The sequence below is a fragment of the Salmo salar genome, unplaced genomic scaffold (assembly GCF_905237065.1).
Source record: "Salmo salar unplaced genomic scaffold, Ssal_v3.1, whole genome shotgun sequence".
Taxonomy (NCBI): domain Eukaryota; kingdom Metazoa; phylum Chordata; class Actinopteri; order Salmoniformes; family Salmonidae; genus Salmo; species Salmo salar.
This window is the reverse complement of record NW_025548105.1, coordinates 119,616-139,623: the sequence shown is the minus strand read 5'-3', so window position 1 is coordinate 139,623 and position 20,008 is coordinate 119,616. Positions and strand designations below refer to the sequence as shown.

The following is a 20,008-nucleotide window of genomic DNA, read 5'->3' as shown; positions in this document are numbered from 1 at the left end:
CCATACATCATGATTCATGGAAATGGACCCTACTACAGTTTAACCAGCTCAGCTATAGACTACACCAGCATGACTAGTATCTATGTGGACCCTACTACAGTTTAACCAGCTCAGCTATAGACTACACCAGCATGACTAGTATCTATGTGGACCCTACTACAGTTTAACCAGCTCAGCTATAGACTACACCAGCATGACTAGTATCTATGTGGACCCTACTACAGTTTAACCAGCTATAGACTACACCAGCATGACTAGTATCTATGTTGACCCTACTACAGTTTAACCAGCTCAGATATAGACTACACCAGCATGACTAGTATCTATGTGGACCCTACTACAGTTTAACCAGCTCAGCTATAGACTACACCAGCATGACTAGTATCTATGTGGACCCTACTACAGTTTAACCAGCTCAGCTATAGACTACACCAGCATGACTAGTATCTATGTGGACCCTACTACAGTTTAACCAGCTCAGCTATAGACTACACCAGCATGACTAGTATCTATGTGGACCCTACTACAGTTTAACCAGCTCAGCAGTACCAGTGACATAAAACCCAGGATAGAGGGGCCGAGTGAATGTGGTCTGGACTCTGTGGAGGAGGGTCATTGTGTCAGAGACACTGTAGAAGGACAGAGTTCCTGCCTTGTGATCCAGGTACACTCCTACTCTGGAGGACTGAGGGCCTGATACTTTAGTCTTAACATTATTGTGTCTGAAATAATAACCACCTCTAGAGCACTGTAAACTCCAGGACTTGTTATTGTATCCAAATCCATTACCTGACCCTGTTCTGCTGATGTCTTTATATGAGACTGCTGTAATAACACCACCTCTCCACTCCACCTCCCAGTAACAGCGTCCAGACAGACCCTCTCTACACAGAACCTGGTACTGGTTGGTGAATCTGTCTGGATGACCAGGATATGGTTGAACTTGGTCTGTAAAGGTCACCTTTCTGTTCCCTTCAGACAGAGAGAGGAGTGTGTGTGCTGTGTTTGGGTCCAGTGTGAGCTGACAGGAATCTGGGAGAAGAGCAGAGACCAATGAGGGGAGTCAGAACAATAAGTTAAGTCAGATACTGTATCTACCCTGTCTTTGATTAGAGCACAGCAGAGATCAAATCAGAGAAATATGAGGAGTCAGATAGATACCCAGTCTTTGATTAGATCTACTATTGCTATATATTTCTAGAGGGATTGTTAGGAGTGGCAGTAAAAAGAGACTGTTAGTTACTTCACAATAAAGAGACTCACATTGTAACAACTGTTCTCTGGTCTTGGGCTCTGGAGGCAGAACAACCTCCACTATATTCACTACAGACACACAAACACATTGACAGAGAGAGGGGAATGTTATCATCATACCATATTCCACATGTATATGACTAGTAGGGAACTTTCAATGGTCTAAAGTTGATGTTCTGATTGTTTTCAACACACCTGTAGTGGAGATCTTGGTCCATTCTCCTTTAAGGAAGTCTTCTAGTTTCTCTCTCAGTTCAGACACAGTCTTACTCACATCTCCAAAGTACTGAAGAGGACGGACAACGATGCTGGGTAAGTCTGAAGATACACTGATACTGGAGAGAGACTGATAACTCTGGAGAGAGAGACAGAGAGAGAGAGAGACAGAGACAGAGAGAGACAGAGAGAGAGAGAGAGAGAGGGCCAGAGAGAGAGAGAGGGAGGGACAGAGAGGGAGAGAGGGAGGGACAGAGAGGGAGAGAGAGAGGGACACAGAGAGAGGGACACCGAGACCCAGAGAGAGGGGGACACGGACAGAGAGACACAGAGAGAGAGACACAGAGAGAGAGACACAGAGAGAGAGACACAGAGAGAGAGAGGGACAGAGAGAGAGAGGGACAGAGTGACAGAGAGAGAGACAGAGGAACAGAGAGAGAGACACCGAGAGAGGGGGACACAGAGAGAGGGACAGGGGGACACAGAGGGACAGTGGGACACAGAGAGACGGACAGGGGGACACAGAGACGGACAGGGGACACAGACAGACGGACAGGGGGACACAGACAGAGGGACAGGGGGACACAGAGAGAGAGGGCCACAGATAGAGAGGGCCACAGAGAGAGGGCCACAGAGAGAGAGGGCCACAGAGAGAGAGGGCCACAGAGAGAGAGAGGGACAGAGGGACAGAGAGAGAGAGGGCCACAGAGAGAGAGAGAGGAGGGACAGAGAGAAAGAGAGATAGAGGGACAGAGAGAGAGAGAAAGGGACAGAGAGAGAGAGAGGGACAGAGAGAGAGAGAGGAGGGACAGAGAGAGAGAGAGAGGAGAGAGAGAGAGAGAGAAAGAGAGAGAGGAGGGACAGAGAGAGAGAGAGAGGAGGGACAGAGAGAGAGAGAGAGAGGGGGACAGAGAGAGAGAGAGAGAGGGGGACAGAGAGAGAGAGACAGACAGGACAACATAATGATTGAGATGAATAGTTTCACATGAAGTTAATTTCATATCACATGTAACAAGACAGTTTAGTTACCTGGAGGAAATGGATGTGATCCTCTGTGTGTGAGAGCTGCTCCAGCTCAGTGCTTCTCTTCCTCAGCTCAGCTATCTCCTGCTTCAGTTGCTCCAGGACTCCTTCAGCTTGACTCACTTGAGCCTTCTCTTGGGCTCTGATCAGCTCCTTCACCTCAGAGCTCCTTCTCTCAATGGAGCGGATCAGCTCAGTAAAGATCTGATCACTGTCCTCCACTGCTGCCTGTGCAGAGCGCTGTTGAGAGAGAGAGAGAGAGGGACAGAGAGAGAGAGACAGAGACAGAGACAGAGAGAGAGAGGAAGGAGAGAGAGAGAGAAAGAGAGAGAGAGAGAGACAGAGAGAGGGACAGAGAGCGAGAGAGAGGGACAGAGAGCGAGAGAGAGGGACAGAGAGCGAGAGAGAGGGACAGAGAGCGAGAGAGAGGGACAGAGAGCGAGAGAGAGGGACAGAGAGAGAGAGGGACAGAGAGAGAGAGGGACAGAGAGAGAGAGGGACAGAGAGAGAGAGGGAGAGGGACAGAGAGAGAGAGGGAGAGGGACAGAGAGAGAGAGGGACAGAGAGATAGCAGTTAGTTAATAGTATCTCTACTTGCAAATTCATCTTCTGCACATCTATCACTCCAGTGTTTAATTGCTAAATTGTAATTATTTCGCCACCACGGCCTATTTATTAACTTACCTCCTTTATCTTACCTCATTTGCACAACTGTATATAGACTTTTCTATTGTGTTATTGACTGTACGTTTGTTTATTCCATGTGTAACTCTGTGTTGTTGTTTGTGTCACACTGCTTTGCTTTATCTTGGCCATTTCGCAGTTGTAAATGAGAACTTGTTCTCAACTGGCCTACCTGGTTAAATAAAGGACTTGTTATCAACTAGCCTACCTGGTTAAATAAAGGACTTGTTCTCTACTGGCCCACCTGGTTAAATAAAGGACTTGTTCTCAACTGGCCCACCTGGTTAAATAAAGGACTTGTTCTCAACTGGCCCACCTGGTTAAATAAAGGACTTGTTCTCAACTGGCCTACCTGGTTAAATAAAGGACTTGTTCTCAACTGGCCTACCTGGTTAAATAAAGGACTTGTTCTCAACTGGCCCACCTGGTTAAATAAAGGTGGAATAAAATAAACAGTAATGGCATTACCCCGGCAACACAGAGAAAACATGATGAACAGTCTGTCATTGTAGAAAACGGACAACCCCTCCTCAACTCCCAGGTCAACCCGAGCCAATCAGCTATTGGTGTCCAGGGCTCCATGTAATACCCTCCACTGGATGACCCCTGACCTTTCCAGCACTGAGCTTATAGAGCACCCTCCACCTATACCCTGCCATGCTCTCAGCCCCCACAACCCCCTGCCTCGGATGCCCCTTCCCTCCCGCTAAGCCCACCTCCGTACGGTACAGTAGCCTCTGTGCTGCTTTGAGTCAGAACGCTGCCACCCTGCTCTCCAGGTCCACCAAACCCAGTGATCAGTGGTTCCTCCCAGACCCACGGCCCAGGCACCACCCCCCCTCCTCTCGTGTGGGTCTCAGCAGCTGCCAGGCCCTCAGTACTGCAGCGTAGAAATCAGAGACCCCTGTTGTATTGAGTCTCTCCGGCCGCATGATGAAGAGCTGCTGATCCAGCCACAAACCCAATTCAGTTTTCCATAAATGGCACCAAAAAATGTCTCCCTTTTTAATTTACCACTAAAACCTGTTCTTAGGACCAAGCCATAAAAACTGTATTATAATAATAACTGGTTTACGTTTTAACTACCAACAATTGGTAAAAACTTTCCCCTTTCGGAAACAATGGGACGACCTCAGAGTTGACAAGGTAAAAATCTGTTGTTCTGCCGCTGAACAAGGCAGTTAACCCACTGGTCCCCAGGAGGACGTCATTGTAAATAGAATTTGTTCTTAAAACCCACTACCCCATTCCACTACTTTGACCCTATCTGCTCCTGCACCAGGTCAACTAACCTACACTCATTAAAACCCACTACCCCCATTCCACTACTTTGACCCTATCTGCTCCTGCACCAGGCCAACTAACCCTACACTCATTAAAACCCACTACCCCCATTCCACTACTTTGACCCTATCTGCTCCTGCACCAGGCCAACTAACCCTACACTCATTAAAACCCACTACCCCATTCCACTACTTTGACCCTATCTGCTCCTGCACCAGGCCAACTAACCCTACACTCATTAAAACCCACTACCCCATTCCACTACTTTGACCCTATCTGCTCCTGCACCAGGCCAACGACCTGGGAGGACGGGACACCACCACTCAACACACCCTGGAACTCTTCTGAAGTCAAATCTAGTATGACCAAATACTTCTCTGCAGCTGCCACCAAAACAACATATTTTTGTTCTGTGATTTACATTCCATTTCTGCGGTACAGTTGATAACCATTTGCTATGAACACTAAGAAGCCAACCTTACTGAAGCATATATCACTGGTTGGCCCATCCCTCTGTGCTGTCACAGATCTACTACTCACAGGGATCCTCTCAGGACCCCTCAGCCTTGACCCATCCTCCTCTACTTTCTTCACTGCCTCAGCAGTGACAACCTGTTCCCAACAGTGGGGTCAGTGGGATTGGATAGGGGCCCCTCTACCTCTCTCTCTCTCTCTGACTGGAGGAGACAGGTGAAATGGTGTGTCTCCTCTGGTCAACAATACTCACCTTGAGAGACTCCACAGCCTGTTGGAGCTCCTTCAGCTCCTTCTCTCTCTCCTGGAATCTCTGCTGGACCTTCTGCTGACTCATCCCCAGCTGCCTCTGTGGAGAATCACTCTTCAATGAGCTATCAAGCTTTATTAGTCCAGTAGATCAATAGTATAGTAATGTGACATAGGGCCCATAGAGAGGAAGGTCTAAAAAATGGATGGTCCATTTACTAAATGATATTTATTTGTTGCTATGTGAATGATTATAGTTTTTATGATAGGACTACATGTATCAACGGGTTGAGACTGAACTTTGGACTCATAAAAGGCCATTCAGAATGATAATAGTGTTTGACATTATAAAATGGTGATACATCTGGAGAATCTGGGTTGACATATCTATATACTCAAGGTTTGTGTTCATATTTGTTCTGCTGAGGATCTATTTCATTTCAATGATCTCATATTCAAACAGCCTTAGTTCCTACTGTATCTTTAATTCTTTGTTTATCAGACAGTCACCAACAAGTTGTTCTGGTCTTACCTGTTTCTCAGTCCTCTCTGCTGCAGCTGACACTGTATCATGGCCTTTATGTTCATCCATCACACACAGCAGACAGATACACTGCTGATCGGTACGACAGTAAACCTCCAGCAGTTTGTCATGATGAGAGCATATCTTCTCCTGTAGTTGTGCGGTGGCTTTGACCATCTTGTGCTTCTTGAAAGCTGGAGATTCGTAGTGAGGTTGGAGGTGAGTCTCACAGTAAGAGGCCAGACACGCCAGACAGGACATGAGGGCTTTCTGCTTTCTGGTCCCAGTACAGACATCACACGCCACATCTCTAGGTCCAGCATAGCACAGAGCAGGAGGGGGAGCAGCCTGGAGTCTTGTCTTCTTCAGTTTCTCCACCACCTCAGCCAACATGTTATTTTTACTCAGCGTCGGCCTCGGACTGAAGGTCTGTCTGCACTGAGGACAGCTATAGACCCCTTTCAGAACATCCTGATCCAAGCAGCCCTCAATACAGCTCCTACAGTAACTGTGTCCACAGGGGATGGTGACTGGTTCCTTCAGTAGATCCAGACAGACAGAACAACAGAACTGGTCCTGGTCCAGCAGAACTCCCTGTTGAGCCATTTGGACGGTTGTTCACTCTCACACAGACAGACGACACAGAGACTCAGATCAGTTTCGTTTCCTCAGAAGAGAGTTTGTGAAGGGGGATGGACTTCCTGGTTCTGCCAGAGGGGTGGGGTTAGAGGGAGGGAGGGAGGGGTTAGAGGAATGCAGGAAGAGAGAGAGGAACTGCAAGCAACATCAAGAGGGAGACAAATAGTTTTGTTCCAATGTTAGAGCCCTTAACATATAAATAGTGTTAACCCAGTATCAGTATCAATAGTGTTAACCCAGTATCAGTATCAATAGTGTTAACCCAGTATCAGTATCAATAGTGTTAACCCAGTATCAGTATCAATAGTGTTAACCCAGTATCAGTATCAATAGGGTTAACCCAGTATCAGTATTAATAGTGTTAACCCAGTATCAGTATTAATAGGGTTAACCCAGTATCAGTATCAATAGTGTTAACCCAGTATCAATATCAATAGGGTTAACCCAGTATCAGTATTAATAGTGTTAACCCAGTATCAGTATGAATAGTGTTAACCCAGTATCAGTATGAATAGTGTTAACCCAGTATCAGTATCAATAGGGTTAACCCAGTATCAGTATCAATAGTGTTAACCCAGTATCAGTATGAATAGTGTTAACCCAGTATCAGTATGAATAGTGTTAACCCAGTATCAGTATCAATAGGGTTAACCCAGTATCAGTATCAATAGGGTTAACCCAGTATCAGTATCAATAGGGTTAACCCAGTATCAGTATCAATAGTGTTAACCCAGTATCAGTATCAATAGGTTTAACCCAGTATCAGTATCAATAGTGTTAACCCAGTATCAGTATCAATAGTGTATCAGTATCAATAGTGTTAACCCAGTATCAGTATAAATAGTGTTAACCCAGTATCAGTGTTAATTAGTCCCGTGCTTCGACTACTCAGACCCCTCACACATCCGGTCCATTCTGATGTTCTCACAGACACCATACCACTTCTGACACCAATGTAGCAAACAGCTGGGCAGGGAAGTGAACCCAGGTCTCACATGTAAAAGGCCAACAACCTACGCATCGCACCATTGGCACCAATTGGGTCACTTGGTTGGAATTGTGAAGTGGCTCATATAGCGAGGATCACTGCACTATAGAGGAACTATGATACAATTACATTATCATATGAAATGTAGAGGATCACTACATTAAAGTGGAACTATGATACAATTACATTATCATATGAAATGTAGAGGATCACTGCACTATAGTGGAACTATGATACAATTACATTATCATATGAAATGTAGAGGATCACTACACTATAGTGGAACTATGATACAATTACATTATCATATGAAATGTTAAATGTAGAACTATAATATATGAATATTGATATATTGAATTTGACTTGACCACGTCCAGTCTGCTCCATTTATATGATTAAACTGACACCAACCTGTCTCAGTAGTAGTAGACTGTTAGGAGTGTTTTACTGTCATTCACTATACTAACATTACACCAACCTGTCTCAGTAGTAGTAGACTGTTAGGAGTGTTTTACTGTCATTCACTATACTAACATTACACCAACCTGTCTCAGTAGTAGTAGACTGTTAGGAGTGTTTTACTGTCATTCACTATACTAACATTACACCAACCTGTCTCAGTAGTAGTAGACTGTTAGGAGTGTTTTACTGTCATTCACTATACTAACATTACACCAACCTGTCTCAGTAGTAGTAGACTGTTAGGAGTGTTTTACTGTCATTCACTATACTAACATTACACCAACCTGTCTCAGTAGTAGTAGACTGTTAGGAGTGTTTTACTGTCATTCACTATACTAACATTACACCAACCTGTCTCAGTAGTAGTAGACTGTTAGGAGTGTTTTACTGTCATTCACTATACTAACATTACATTTAATTTATCTACACACTTTACAATAATCCCTGGCAGGATTCTCACCTTGAAACTTCATTGCGATTATTTTCTGTTCTGTTGTGTATATTGTGATGGGTGAGGCCTGAGCTGGAATGTGAAGCTAACTGAAGCTGGCTAGCTTTAGAAAACCAGTATATCAAGCCTGTATCATAGTATACCCCTCAGGCTACGTTCAGGTTTCAGCAAGAGGCAGGTATCAACATGCCGAGTCGTAGGCGACAACCTGGGTTGTATTCATTAGTTTACTCCACAGCCAACAGTTTTAAGATGTTAAATAAAACATAAACCGTTTACTCTAAACGCTGTACAATGTGACCTAAACGGTTTCTGTTGCCGAAACGTTTTGCTACGGTGGGCACTAATGAATACACACAAACTGTTTTGAGGAAGTGTAAGTTGTTGTTAGTCTCTCGAACAATATTTTTTTGTCTCTCTTTCACACAACATACCTTCCTGAGTGAAAGGAGTTAACTGTAGATTATAAAGAGAACATGTTTGTTTGTTGCTTGTTGTGTTTTAAGCCTGTTTTGAGAAGACAAGTCTATAGACCTATGATACAGTACACTCTTAGAATAAAGGGTTCCAAACGGGTCCTCCGGCCGTCCCCATAGGAGAACGCTTTTGGGTTCCAGGTAGAACCCTTCTGGCTTCCATGTAGAACCCTCTGTGGAAAGGGTTCTTCACGGAACCCAAAAGTGTTCTACCTAGTACCAAAAAAAGGGTTCTACAAAGGGTTCTCCTATGGGGACAGCCAAAGAACCCTTTTAGATTGTAGATAGTGTAGGAGCGATCACCCTGGGGCACACAGATGGGCACAGAACGAATTCACCCCACGGATCTAATTTATATCCAAAACATTTTAAAGAGAGTAGGAATATTATAACACTGTCCACCAAAAACATAATTAACTATATTAATACACACAACAATATCATCAACTATATGAATACACATAACAATATCATCAACTATATTAATACACACAACAATACCATCAACTATATGAATACACACAACAATACCATCAACTATATTAATACACACAACAATATCATCAACTATATTAATACACACAACAATATCATCAACTATATTAATACACATGACAATCGTCGTCTTACCTTTTATCTCTCAATAGAAACAGAGTCTGAATGATCATTCGGTCGTCGAAAGTTACTTTCGTTTGCTCTGCTCATTTACATATCAGGTTCTACCTGTTCTCTCTCCGAGTCCCTCTCTCTTTACAGCTCTTACAATGAGCCTTGGCAAACATTCTACAACTGTCTGGAAGTCTATTGGAGGGATGTGACACCATTCTTCCACAAGAAATTACATCATTTGGTGTTTAATTGATGGTAAGTTTTCAATTGTGTTGAGACTCTGACCTGTCCAATGAGCCACATTGATTAAAGAATCCTACAGTACTTAAACACCCTCTCACTCACACACACACACACACACACACACACACACACACACACACACACACACACACACACACACACACACACACACACACACACACACACACACACACACACATACAGACTCACAAACAGTGCAGTAATTAGAACCCCTATAGCAGCTATAAGTACTACAGTCTTCTCAACACTCCCCTTCTTTGCCTCTCTCCATCACTTTCTCTGTGTCATCTGTTGCTGTCTCTGTGTCTTGTCTGGTGTCTCTCTCCATCATATCCTATTCTTCTGTTGCTGTCTCTGTGTCTTGTCTGGTGTCTCTCTCCATCATATCCTATTCTTCTGTTGCTGTCTCTGTGTCTTGTCTGGTGTCTCTCTCCATCACCAGAATAATTGGTGAGGGTTAGGCCTACTACAATACAACATTCAAAACATGAAAACACAACTACATAACTAGCCTGTCCAACCTCTCTTTCGTATCGTCTGAGATCGCTAAAGACTGGAAAGCTGCCGCGGTCATCCCCCTCTTCAAAGGGGGTGACACTCTGGACCCAAACTGCTACAGACCTATATCTATCCTACCCTGCATTTCTAAGGTCTTCGAAAGACAAGTTAATAAACAGATCACCGACCATCTAGAATCCCACCGTACCTCCTCCGCTATGCAATCTGGTTTCAGAGCTGATCATGGGTGCACCTCAGCAACGCTCAAGGTCCTCAACGATATCATAACCACCATTGATAAAAGACAATACTGTGCAGCCGTCTTCATCGACCTGGCCAAGGCTTTCGACTCTGTCAATCACCGTATTCTTATCAGCAGACTCAACAGCCTTGGTTTCTCAAATGATTTCCTCGCCTGGTTCACCAACTACTTTTCAGATAGAGTTCAGTGTGTGAAATCGGAGGGCCTGTTGTCCGGGCCTCTGGCAGTCTCTATGGGGGTACCACAGGGTTCAATTCTCGGGCCGACTCTTTTCTCTGTATACATCAATGATGTTGCTCTTGCTGCTGGTGATTCTCTGATCCACCTCTACGCAGACGACACCATTCTGTATACTTCTGGCCCTTCTTTGGACACTGTGTTAACAACCCTCCAGACGAGCTTCAATGCCATACAACTCTCCTTCTGAGGCCTCCAACTGCTCTTAAATGTAAGTAAAACTAAATGCATGCTCTTCAACCGATCGCTGCCTGCACCTGCCCGCCCATCAAGCATCACTACTCTGGACGGTTCTGACTTAGAATATTTTGACAACTACAAATACCTAGGTGTCTGGTTAGACTGTAAACTCTCCTTCCAGACTCACATTAAGCATTTCCAATCCAAAATTAAATCTAGAATCGGCGTCCTATTTCACAACAAAGCCTCCTTCACTCATGCTGCCAAACATACCCTTGTAAAACAGACTATCCTACCGATCCTTGACTTCGGTGATGTCATTTACAAAATAGCCTCCAACACTCTACTCAGCAAATTGGATGTAGTCTATCACAGTGCCATCCGTTTTGTCACCAAAGCCCGATATACTACCCATCACTGCGACCTGTATGCTCTCGTTGGCTGGCCCTCGCTTCATATTCGTCTCCAAACCCACTGGCTCCAGGTCATCTATAAGCCTTTGCTAGGTAAAGCCACCCCTTATCTCAGCTCACTGGTCACAATACCAGCTGCCTCTAATTGGAGGTCATTGAAAAAACACAACATAGATAGAAAAACCTAGAATAAACATAGAAATAGAAAATATAGAACATACATCAAAACCCTGAAACACACAAAACAAACACCCCCCTGCCACGCCCTGACCAAACTACAATAACAAATAACCCCTTTTACTGGTCAGGACATGACATTTATCCCATGTGTAACTCTGTGTTGTTTCTGTCAAACTGCTTTGCTTTATCTTGGCCAGGTCGCAGTTATAAATGAGAACTTGTTCTCAACTGGCCTACCTGGTTAAATAAAGGTACATAAAATAAGAAATAACACAGAACTCTCAACTAGTTTCATCAAACAGAAAAACAACAAGAAAGCTGGATAAACACATTCAGATTTCTAGATGCTGCACTTTTCTTTTGCGTTTTAGGGGTCATAGGTCAGATCAGTTGTCATGGTTGATATGCATGGACTAAAAAACAAACTTGAAACCATTTTTCTCAGATTCACTGTTTGTGTAGATGCTGTTTGTCTTTTCTAGGACAGTAGTTCAGGTGGCTGTTTGTGTAGATGCTGTTTGTCTTTGTAGGGCAGTAGTTCAGGTGGCTGTTTGTGTAGACTGCTCCTTGTCTTTTCTAGGGCAGTAGTTCAGGTGGCTGTTTGTGTAGACTGCTCCTTGTCTTTTCTAGGGCAGTAGTTGGCTTCCCTTGTACCTTAGTCTGCCTCCTGTCCCTCCTATCTCCATGGTTGCACCTTCCTGAAAACAATGACTTCATACTTTGCTGAAACCTGTTCTGCCAGTTCATGTCCTTAAAGACTAGAATGTTCCATTGTGGTTACCCAAAAAGATGACAAAATAGTTCACACATTCATCATCCAGGGTTACTGTCAAACAGACATGTGACATTTCTGGTTTGTCCATAACTTGTTTCCTGCTTGTAGCAGGCCGTGTTAACAGGAATCATTTTCTCTAACTAGAAGTCATGTGATTTTGTCACGCTTGTCGTCGGTGATGGAGGACCAAAACGCAGCAGGTACGTGAATGCTCATCTTGATTTTTAATTATCTTCAAAAATGAACGTACAAAATAACAAAGAACGAACAATCGACAAAAAACAGTCTGGTACGGCACAAGGCTATACACAGAATAATCACCCACCAATCACACACACAAACACACCCTAATATATGGGACTCTCAATCAAAGGCAGATAGACAACACCTGCCTTCAACTGAGAGTCCCAACCCCAATTAACCAAACATAGAAACACACACACCAGACTAACCATAGAATACAAACACATAGACCATCAACCAAAAACCCGGAAATACTAAATCAAACACCCTTTACACAAACACACCACCCCGAACCACATAAAACAAATACCCTCTGCCACGTCCTGACCAAACTACAAAAACAATTAACCTTATACTGGCCAGGACGTGACACACCACCTCTGTCGTGTACCAGTTCACCACTGGCCTGAAATAAACCCTCAATTCAGAGGTCAGGTCTTAGTCTTACGGATCCTGGATCCACCCGTGCACGGTTTCCAGCAGTTCCTTGGGACGACAGAGGCAGGTATTGAGATCCGGCTCGAAGGACCAAGTTGTCACGAGAATTTTCATCCCAATGTTATTAACTCAAAACTCACTATATGCTTTGACCAATTCCCCGGGGATTGTAAGGCCCCGGTTAATAGAAGAATTCGACAAAGTCCCAGAAGTCAGCAAAAGGTTAGTTCTTTATTGAGAGAGCTCTTAATATCATACAATGTACACAGCCTTTTATACCTAACATTTGGTCATAACATATGTCATACTCCTTACAAATGCCCCTCCTCTTCTTTAACCTGTCTGGGCTAGGGGGCAGTATTTTCACGGCCGGATAAAAAACGTACCCGATTTAAACTGGTTACTACTCTTTTCCAGTATATTCGGATATAAAACACTCCAAAGTTTGTAAAATTGTTTGAATGGTGTCTGTGAGTATAACAGAACTCATATGGCAGGCCAAAACCTGAGAAGATTCCATACAGGAAGTGCCCTGTCTGGCCCATTCTTCTGCTTCTGTGGCATCTCTATTGAAAATACAGCATCTCTGCTGTAACGTGACAATTTCTAAGGTTCCAATAGGCTCTCTGAAGGAGAATGAGTTATGAATTAACAGGTATAAATGATGGGTTATGAATTAACAGGTATAAATGATGGGTTATGAATTAACAGGTATAAATGATGGGTTATGAATTAACACATCCCCTGCGAGCCCAGGCATTTCAATACCTTCAGGATTTCTTACGGTCCATGTGCAATGTATATGGTTATCTCTGTCTCTCTCTCCATCTCTTCTTTAACAAGCAGCCATGTTGTTGTCATTCCACTAGGGACCTGTTTTCAGCATTTTAAGTCTGCAGTCAATAACCGGTACACTGGAATTATCCCTCAACACCCTTTACACATGTACTGCACTGGGATTATCCCTCAACACCCTTTACACATGTACTGCACTGGGATTATCCCTCTACACCCTTTACACATGTACTGCACTGGGATTATCCCTCAACACCCTTTACACATGTACTGCACTGGAATTATCCCTCTACACCCTTTACACATGTACTGCACTGGGATTATCCCTCAACACCCTTTACACATGTACTGCACTGGGATTATCCCTCTACACCCTTTACACATGTACTGCACTGGAATTATCCCTCAACACCCTTTACACATGTACTGCACTGGGATTATCCCTCAACACCCTTTACACATGTACTGCACTGGAATTATCCCTCAACACCCTTTACACATGTACTGCACTGGAATAATCCCTCTACACCCTTTACACATGTACTGCACTGGGATTATCCCTTTACACATGTACTGCACTGGAATTATCCCTCTACACCCTTTACACATGTACTGCACTGGGATTATCCCTTTACACATGTACTGCACTGGGATTATCCCTCTACACATGTACTGCACTGGGATTATCCCTTTACACATGTACTGCACTGGAATAATCCCTCTACACCCTTTACACATGTACTGCACTGGGATTATCCCTCTACACCCTTTACACATGTACTGCACTGGAATTATCCTTCTACACATGTACTGCACTGGAACTATCCCTCTACACCCTTTACACATGTACTGCACTGGAATAATCCCTCTACACCCTTTACACATGTACTGCACTGGGATTATCCTTCTACACATGTACTGCACTGGAACTATCCCTCTACACCCTTTACACATGTACTGCACTGGAATAATCCCTCTACACCCTTTACACATGTACTGCACTGGGATTATCCCTCAACACCCTTTACACATATACTGCACTGGGATTATCCCTCTACACCCTTTACACATGTACTGCACTGGAATTATCCTTCTACACATGTACTGCACTGGAACTATCCCTCTACACCCTTTACACATGTACTGCACTGGAATAATCCCTCTACACCCTTTACACATGTACTGCACTGGGATTATCCCTCAACACCCTTTACACATGTACTGCACTGGGATTATCCCTCTACACCCTTTACACATGTACTGCACTGGGATTATCCCTCTACACCCTTTACACATGTACTGCACTGGGATTATCCCTCTACACCCTTTACACATGTACTGCACTGGGATTATCCCTCTACACCCTTTACACATGTACTGTACTGGAATTATCCCTCAACACCCTTTACACATGTACTGCACTGGAAATATCCCTCTACTACACATGTAAACCAAACACCATGAGATTAGAGAACACATTGGGTGGTATCTTAGATCTCTTACTAATCATGGAAGTTTGATGACAACGGCCCAATCCTACATTTACATAAGTGTTCAGACCCTTAACTCAGTACTTTGTTGAAACACCTTTGGCAGCGATTACAGCCTTGAGTCTTCTTGGGTATGACACTAGAAGCTTGGCACAACTGTATTTGGGTAGTTTCTTCCATTCTTCTCTGCAGATCCTCTCAAGCTCTGTCAGGTTGGATGGGGAGCATCGCTGCACAACTATTTTCAGGTCTCTCCAGAGATGTTTGATCGGGTTCAAGTCCGGGCTCTGGCTGGACCACTCAAGGACAACAGTGCAATAATATGTAACAACTTCACAACAAATACACACATCTAAAGTAAAGGAATGGAATTAAGAATATATAAATATTTGGACGAGCAATGTCAGAGTGGCATAGACTAAAATACAGTAGAATAGTATAGAATACAGTATATACATATGAGATGAGTAATACATAGACAGATACAGTAGAATAGGATAGAATACAGTATATACATATGAGATGAGTAATGCATAGAGAGATACAGTAGAATAGGATAGAATACAGTATATACATATGTGATGAGTAATACATTGACAGATACAGCAGAATAGGATAGAACCTAGTCTGTTCATTATATACTTCTACATGATGTATTGTTACACCATGTAGGAGCAGTATAGACCTAGTCTGTTCATTATATACATCTACATGATGTATTGTTACACCATATAGGAGCAGTATAGACCTAGTCTGTTCATTATATACATCTACATGATGTATTGTTACACCATGTAGGAGCAGTATAGACCTAGTCTGTTCATTATATACATCTACATGATGTATTGTTACACCAACACAAAAAAGGAAATTATATTATTTTATACTAATACAATTGCTCAGAGAAAGAGATTTAGTTTAAAATGTAATTCTCAAAAGGTTGGGGTCTGAATTATTGCCTCCCATGTTTTCAATACTCCAGCACCCTCCCCTTGGGAGGATAACGACACTGAAATGTTTTATGAGATTAGAGAACACATTGGGTGGGATCTTAGACCATTCCTCCATACAGAATCTCTCCATGTCCTTGATTTATTTAGTCTGTCTTATGGACTGCCCTGTTCAATTCAAACCACAGGTTTTCAATGGAGTTCAAGTCCGAAGACTGAGATGGCCATTAAAAATGTTGATTTTGTGCCCAATTAACCATTTCTTCGTGGATGTTGATGTGTCTTGCTGGAAGATCCACTTATGGCCAAGTTTCAGCCTCCTAGCAGAGAGGTAACCAGGTTTTGGGCTAAAATATCCTGGTAGTGGGTAAAGTTTATTTATTTATTTCATACAGTAATTTTAGCTCATCTTTATCAAGGGTATCAATAACTAGGTGCTTATTTTGATATCTAGTTATTTGACTGAATCAGAAATACAGATGTGGAGTAGATGTAGAGTTTGTTTTAAATTCTCATAAAAAAATCTGAACTAATCAAACAACACTTGTTGCTCTTTGTACGTGTTGATATAATATTCATATTTAATGGAGAGAACAAAACGTTTCCCTAAACTGCTTTATAATATTATAATTCAATGAAGAATAAAAATAGTTTTCCCTCCTTAACTGCGTTTCCTTCCTCCAGACAGCAGATGGCGATATGTGTCTTTCAGGCGATGTTTCTAGTGTGACGTATAATCTAGTGGACGGAACGCTTCTTCAACAAATGCAGCCACCTCGGTAGCTCGCTAGCCAACAAAGTCTGAACATTCAAGTTCTTTAGACACTTTCCAGGTTTAATTGCAACTGTGATTTAAACATACTTATGTGTAAACAACTAGCTACCCCATTTAATTTAATATTTACGTTGCAACTATCTGGCTGGTTAAGTTAGCACTAGCCTAGCTAGCTAACATCCCCGACCATGCGCTCACTAAGCTACTCTCCTCCTGCTAAAGAAGAGGTCTGTTGGACGGAGAAAGAAGCTCTGGGGCTGAACGTTGTCGTGAAAGAGGAGAAGGAAGAGGAGGATGTCACAATACAACAAGAAGTAGAGGGTGAGGCTGTTACCGTGAAAGAAGAAGAGAAAGACGTTTCAGTGAAAGAAGAGGAAGACGCGTTCAGAGTGAAAGAGGAGGAGGATGTTACTGTGAAAGAAGAGGAGGAAGTGAAAGAAAATGAAAACGTTTTTGGAATGAAGGATGAAGAGGGGGAGATTACTGTCACATTAGAGGAGGACGAAGAAGAGAAGACTGGAGAACTGATTAACACCAGTAAATACAGTGAGTACTATCTAATAAAACAGGGACATTGATCTGATTAACACCAGTAAATACAGTGAGTACTATCTAATAAAACAGGGACATTGATCTGATTAACACCAGTAAATACAGTGAGTACTATCTAATAAAACAGGGACATTGATCTGATTAACACCAGTAAATACAGTGACTACTATCTAATAAAACAGGGACATTGATCTGATTAACACCAGTAAATACAGTGAGTAATATCTTATAAAACAGGGACATTGATCTGATTAACACCAGTAAATACAGTGAGTACTATCTAATAAAACAGGGACATTGATCTGATTAACACCAGTAAATACAATGAGTACTATCTTATAAAACAGGGACATTGATCTGATTAACACCAGTAAATACAGTGAGTACTATCTAATAAAACAGGGACATTGATATTTTATTTTATTTTTTTTACCTTTATTTAACCAGGTAGGCAAGTTGAGAACAAGTTCTCATTTACAATTGCGACCTGGCCAAGATAAAGCAAAGCAGTTCGACAACATACAACAACACAGAGTTACACATGGAGTAAAACAAACATACAGTCAATAATACAGTAGAAAAATAAGTCTATATACAATGTGAGCAAATGAGGTGAGATAAGGAAGGTAATGACAAAAAGGCCGTGGTGGCAAAGTAAATACAATATAGCAAGTAAAACACTGGAATGGTAGATTTGAAGTAGAAGAAAGTGCAAAGTAGAAATAGAAATAATGGGGTGCAAAGGAGCAAAATAAATAAATACATACAGTAGGGGAAGAGGCATTTGTTTGGGCTAAATTATAGATGGGCTATGTACAGGTGCAGTAATCTGTGAGCTGCTCTGACAGCTGGTGCTTAAAGCTAGTGAGGGAGATAAGTGTTTCCAGTTTCAGAGATTTTTGTAGTTCGTTCCCGTCATTGGCAGCAGAGAACTGGAAGGAGAGGCGGCCGAAGGGGAATTGGCTTTGGGGGTGACCAGAGATATACCTGCTGGAGCGCGTGCTACAGGTGGGTGCTGCTATGGTGACCAGTGAGCGGAGATAAGGGGGGACTTTACCTAGCAGGGTCTTGTAGATGACCTGGAGCCAGTGGGTTTGGCGACGAGTATGAAGCGAGGGCCAGCCAACGAGAGTGTACAGGTCACAGTGGTGGGTAGTATATGGGGCTTTGGTGACAAAACGGATGGCACTGTGATAGACTGCATCCAATTTATTGAGTAGGGTATTGGAGGCTATTTTGTAAATGACATCGCCGAAGTCGAGGATCGGTAGGATGGTCAGTTTTATGAAGGTATGTTTGGCAGCATGAGTGAAGGATGCTTTGTTGCGAAATAGGAAGCCAGTTCTAGATTTAACTTTGGATTGGAGATGCTTATAGTGAGTCTGGAAGGAGAGTTTACAGTCTAACCAGACACCTAGGTATTTGTAGTTGTCCACATATTCTAAGTCAGAACCGTCCAGAGTAGTGATGCTGGACAGGCGGGCAGGTGCAGGTAGCGATCGGTTGAAGAGCATGCATTTAGTTTTACTTGTATTTAAGAGCAGTTGGTGGCCACGGAAGGAGAGTTGTATGGCATTGAAGCTCGTCTGGAGGGTTGTTAACACAGTGTCCAAAGAAGGGCCATTAGTATACAGAATGGTGTCGTCTGCGTAGAGGTGGATCAGAGACTCACCAGCAGCAAGAGCGACATCATTGATGTATACAGAGAAGAGAGTCGGCCCAAGAATTGAACCCTGTGGCACCCCCATAGAGACTGCCAGAGGTCGGGACAACAGGCCCTCCGATTTGACACACTGAACTCTATCAGAGAAGTAGTTGGTGAACCAGGCGAGGCAATCATTTGAGAAACCAATGTTATTGAGTCTGCCGATGAGGATGTGGTGATTGACAGAGTCGAAAGCCTTGGCCAGGTCAATGAATACGGCTGCACAGTATTGTTTCTTATCGATGGCGGTTAAGATATCGTTTAGGACCTTGAGCGTCACTGAGGTGCAGTTGCTGTTTGAGGTGAAGAAACATTTGTTTTTGTTGTCCAACATCATGGCTCCGCTGTTGGCATCACCTTTTACAGTGGATTTTCGCTGTTGTGGGCCTTTAATCATCTGTCTGACTTTGTTGTTCACACAGGAGAGAGACGGGACTATCGTGGATCCTCTGGGGAGCCTCAACAACCTCATGATGCTGACAAGGCAGAGAAGAATCTCTCCACATCAGAACACCTCAAGAAACGCCAGCGGAGAACCACAGGGAAAAGATCTCACCGCTGCTTTGACTGTGGGAAAAGATGCACCTCATCAGGCATTATATCACACCGGAGAATTCACACAAGGGATAATTCTCACTGCTGCTCTGATTGTGGGAAATGTTTTAAATCTTCATCAGAACTCAAAATACACCTGAGAAATCACACAAAAGAGAAACCTTACTTCTGCTCTGACTGTGGGAAGAGTTTTCCTCTGTCAACCAGCCTGATATCACACCAGAGAACACACACAGGAGAGAAATCTTATAGTTGTGATCAATGTGGGAGGAGTTTTCCTATTTTAATCGCTCTGATATCACACCAGAGAACACACACAGGAAAGAAACCATGTAGCTGTGATGAATGTGGGAAGAGTTTTGCT

At 43.2% G+C, this 20,008-nt stretch overlaps 1 long non-coding RNA gene across 1 annotated transcript; it reads right to left on the bottom strand.

Moving 5' to 3' along the window:
• Positions 1-695: 695 nt before the first annotated feature.
• On the bottom strand, positions 696-1,500 carry LOC123732668 (uncharacterized). The gene is made up of 3 exons (XR_006763341.1): positions 1,450-1,500; positions 1,264-1,323; positions 696-1,032 (listed from the first exon to the last, which is right to left on the bottom strand). It is a non-coding gene; the product is annotated as an uncharacterized lncRNA (long non-coding RNA).
• Positions 1,501-20,008: the final 18,508 nt, after the last annotated feature.